Raw genomic sequence first — 5,186 nt, forward strand, 5'->3', positions numbered from 1 at the left:
CACCAACACTCCCTCCACTTTGGTCTTGGCTTGTAGCCTTTTCAGGTGAAGAATTTACCATCAGTTCAATAGCTGACCTTGATGCCATGTTCATCCTCATTGAAAGCATTGGACAACATGGCTGAAAACATCATGCTAAAAAGCATGGGAGCAAGCACACAGCCTTACTCCACTCCATTGGTGACTGGGAAGGCACGAGAGCGTTGTCCATTATCTAGAACCTGAGCGAGCACACCATCATGAAATTGATGTACAATGCTGATGAACTTCTCTGGGAAGCCAAGTTTTGACATAATTTTCCATGAGCCCTCATGACTAACAGCATCAAAGGTCTTGGTCAGATCTACAAATGTTGTGTACAGTCTCCTGTTCTGTTCCTGGCATTTTTCCTGGAGTTGGCGGAGAGCAAACATCATATTGACTGTTCCCCTGCCCTTTCTGAAGCCACACTGCCTCTCAGGTAGATGACTATCTTCCAAGTGAAGGGTCAGCCTATTAAGGAGCACTATGGGAGAATCTTGCCAGCAATGACTAAGATAGGCTCCCCCCAATGATTGTCACAGGACAATCTATTTCCTTTACCTTGATAGAGATGACAATGGAGGAGGCCTTGAACCCCTAGGGGATAACCTCCTCTTGACATATAACCTGGAAAATTTCAGTCAGCTTTTGTATGAGCAGTGGACCTCCTACCTTGTAAATCTCAGCTGGAATAGAATCAGCACCAGGTGCTTTGCCACATGAAAGGAGCCTAATGGCTCAAAACCTCTTCTTCAGTTGGAGCTTCAGCTAGGGAGGGATTGACTTCAACCTGAGGTAAATGGTCAATGGCCTCAGCATTGATTGATGATGGTCTGTTGAGAACACTATGGAAGTATTCAGCCCATCCATCTCTCCAGGATCATATCCTTATCGCTAATCAATGTGGCTCCATCAGCACTGAGTAGTTGAAATACCATAGGTCTTTGGCCCACAAATAGCCTTCAGGGCATCATAAAAGCACTTTGGATTGTTACTATCAGCATAAAACTGAATTTCATCTGCCTTCTTACCGAGCCAAGAATCCCACATCTCTCTAAGCTTTGCTTGTACTTTATTTTGATGGAATTAAATGCTTCCTTCTTAGAGATGGATGACCTATCCTGCTGATAAGCCCTGTGGAGTCCTTGTTTTTCATTTCGCAGCTTCTGAATTTCCCCACCATTTTCATCAAACCACTCTTGGTGTTTGCAAGTATTCTGACCCAGATGAGCAAATGCAGTGCTATACACCGAATCTCTGAAAGCTGCCCACTCCTTTTCTACTCCACTGTTGCCAACTGTGTGTTGGCTCAACTTTCCCTCCAAGTTAGCAACAAATTGTTTAAAAAAGAGCTCTAATTTGTCCAATAATTAGGTAATAAACAGCTTAACAAATTGTGTCATATGAATATAATGGAATGGTATTGTGCTTTAAGTAAAAATGAGTATGAAGAATTCAAAGAAATTTGGAAAGAGTTTAATGAATTGGTGCAGAGTGAAGAAAAAAGAACAACACCCACATTGATTATAATGTAAATTAAGACAAGAAATTCAGGTGAAATACAAGGTCCAGTGATGGTTCTAAATGACCACAGTTAACCTACGTTCGTCCTTTCTGTTAAGAAATATTCATATATGCTGTTAGGCACAATTGTTTTTATTTTTTTTTAAACTAGGCTTTGCTTAACTTTTTAAATGGAAAACTCCCAGGGTTGTTTCTTCGGAAGCAACTGATTATGTCCAAAAAGAGAAAGAAAGAATAAAAAATTAGAAAGGTTTGGATCTTACGCTTCTAATTTGATAACCCTAAGACCGAAGATCAGAATTTAGTGCTTTACTGAACAGGCTAAACTGGGTGTCCAAGACATTCATCAATGTGAATACTGAATCCCAAAAGTATGAAGGCAGGAGTTAGAGTATGGAAAAGACAACAAACTAAGGACTTGAGTATGGAGAGGAAGTGACCCAGAGGCTGGTGTTTGATGGTAGCAACAAGAGTCTGGACCAAGTGGTATAGACCAGTGGAGCGCACCTTAAAGAAAGAATTCTCTGAGTTAAAATACAGAGGGAGGGTTTAGAAATAGGTGGAAGAAAAGAATATATCAAATCCTTCTGATGTAGTGTCAGAGGCATAAAAGAAGCAGCAACCATGAGTAAAAGAGAACAGAGGGTGAAAAGAATAGATCCAATATGAAAGAGATTTAAACAGCAGAGTTCAAGATATTCATGTTGATAAATAAATGTCTGAGCCATCCATCAACGGCCTATTCAACTCCAGTAAAGCACTGAGCTCTGCCCTTCAACCACAGGGGTAATGAAATGGGGTCTCTTGCAGCAACTTTCACACACCCTTGGGTCATGTGGACATGATGGAGGGAGGACCAGGTGCTGATTTCACAAATGGAAGAGTGGTCAGTAGTGATTCAGTTTCTCAATCCTCCTTTTATGCAACACTCCTAGCTTCTTTAATCATTCCTGATTTCTCCACAGATCATTACCATCTGCCAAGATGGGACAACAATTTCATCTCATTTTCCAGGCCTAAGGGCCTTCTCCAAATAAACACTGTGGGCCGAGCACTTTACTAAGCACTTGGGATACAGAAAGAGGCAAAAGGAGCTCACAATTAAGATGAGATGTTAGGTGGAACTTAACGGGAAGCCAGAGGAATCTAGTCTGGGATGAGGAGGGGAGAGCCAAGAAAACGTCCAGAGCCAAAAGGTGAAGTGCCTTGTAGGAGGCCAGTGTCACTGGATAAAGGAATACGTGTCAAAGAGTAAATAAGGTATCATAAGAACACTGAAAAAGTAGGAGGTAAGGTTATGAAAGGCTTCAAATGCCAAAGTATTATGTATTTAGTCCTGAAGGCAAAAGGGATCCACTGAAGCTTATTGAGTGAGAACCAGGATAGAGTGGATATGCTAAAAATCTAGAAAGAGGAGACTATTAAAGAGTGAAAAAGTGTCAAAGGGAATGAGGATTGAGAACAGGCCACTGGATTTGTCAATTGTTAATAACTTTGGAGGGAGTGGTTTTGGTGGAATGATGATAGAAGCCAGAATGTAAGGGGTTGAGGAGAGAAAGTTGAGGCACCTAGTGTAGACAGCCTTTTCAAGGAGTTTAGCTGAAAAGGGCAGAAGAAAGATAGGATGATAGTGGGGAGAGGATCCAGTGAGGGTTTTTTCAGGATGGGCATGTTTATAAGCCCCAGAGGAGCCAATAGAAAGGGAGAGAGACTGGAAATAAGTGAAAGAGCGGAGATGACAAAGGAGGCAATCTGTTGGAAGAGATGGGATGGAATGGGATCACTTGTAAAAGATGTAATTCATCATATGAGGCAGGGGGAGGGAAGATAGTGGCAGAAGGTATAGAAGTGATACGAGGAGTAGTTAGGTGGCGCAGTGAGTAGAGGACCAGCCCTGGAGTCAGGAGGACCAAATCCAGCCTCAGATACTAGCTGTGTGACCTTGGGCAAGTCACTTAACCCCAATTGCCTTGCCTTCCCTCCCCGCTCCAAAAAAATACAAAAAGTGATATGAGATGGGGGAGAGGGAGCCCATGGACAATGGCTTCCAAGGTTCTCAGCCATGAGGATGGGGGGAGAGAAAGGGAAGGGAAGTTGGAGGCAGGATGAGAAGAGCCTCTGCACAGTGGGATAATGAGTTGATAGGGGAGGTATAAAAGGATCTCTTCACACCACCGTGCCTCGCTGCCCTAGTTTGGGCCCAGTTGAGTAGTGGACAAGTTTGCAGTAGATCCAATCCGAATAGTTGTAGGAAGTTTTCCACCTTTGTTCAGCAGCACATGCGTAGGAACGAAGGCAGTGAATAGTGGGAGTGATCAAAAGCTGAGGCTTGTCAGGAAATAAATCAGTGATGTAATAAGAGGTCTAGGGATTCAAGAAAGGAGCAAAGTATCAGGTTGAATCTTTGTATTCGAGGGTCAAAATGGGGAAAAAAGGAGAGAGTGGCTAGTGTAGGGGAGATGACCAGACAGAGAAATGAGGGCTCAATTCTAAGTGGAAATTCTGCGTGAAAAGTGTGAAATACAAAAAAAAAATTACCCATCAGTCTCCCTGGCACCACCAGACAAGAAGCTTCCAAGCGCTTGTGACTTGACTTTTTGGAGAGGGGGATGTTTTACAACACTTCTCATTAATAACACCCTCTGAGCAGAATGAATTGGTCCAGCCATTTTACAACGTGAAATTACAAGATCTGTAGCCTAGCCTTGGTCCAGCTCTAAACTTCTACAGTCAGTATGAAGACTCCATGTTTAGGCAATCTCCCTATCGCTGACTATTATGAAAGTTTTTCAGATGGTGAAGGATTAATGGAACAGAGGTATCCATTTAAGTTGTTTGGAAGCTGATGGGTCTGCTGTCTTCCTTGGTTTTTTTCTGGCCAGCAAGTAAATATCTACAATTAGGACAAGTTATATCGAAGTAATGAAATATTCTAATGATATATTAAAACTAAAGGAAAATTTTTTCTGATACTTTGAAGAATCTGTGATTTCATCCACACAAGTGCTTCCACCATCAGCCTTATCTTGTCCTGATGATTCTTGACCATACTTTCCCATAAATGCCCCAGGGAAAATCCGTTTAACGTTCTGGGGCCTTCCTCTTAAGGCTGCTGATATAAAGCAGGAGCTGTCTATTGTTCATCTATTTTATTTTTGAAACATGATGAACACACCTTTTCTGACTATTGACATTCGCAGTAATACTGTATTTTACTGTATTCACAGTAAAAATTTGTGTCATGAAAGTCAATAATCAAATCAGAAGATTATAAAATTTAAAAAACCTGCATCATCCCAAATTCTGTTTATTGACTTCCCCACCCCCCTCCCAGTGTCAAGCACCTAGTAAATATTTAAATGAATGAATGAGAACAAAAATGTTCAAAGAACTGGTTTCGAAACAATGGGGCATTAAGGGCAGATAGAGGCTCATGGTCTTAGGTGAACAATTTGAGGGTATTTTAATGGACATTCCAAGGTCTAAAACCTATGATTTCTTGTTCTCATTTGACAACGGCATCAGGGGGTAGCATCTGGTTACTTAAATTAGGTGAAGCAGTTTAATTGAACTGATCCCCACCCCTTACGCTAAGGAGAGCAGAATCTGCAGACTGAAGTCTAGCACATGAGTCACAAAGA

Source organism: Trichosurus vulpecula, chromosome 7, assembly GCF_011100635.1.
Source record: "Trichosurus vulpecula isolate mTriVul1 chromosome 7, mTriVul1.pri, whole genome shotgun sequence".
Taxonomy (NCBI): Eukaryota; Metazoa; Chordata; class Mammalia; order Diprotodontia; family Phalangeridae; genus Trichosurus; species Trichosurus vulpecula.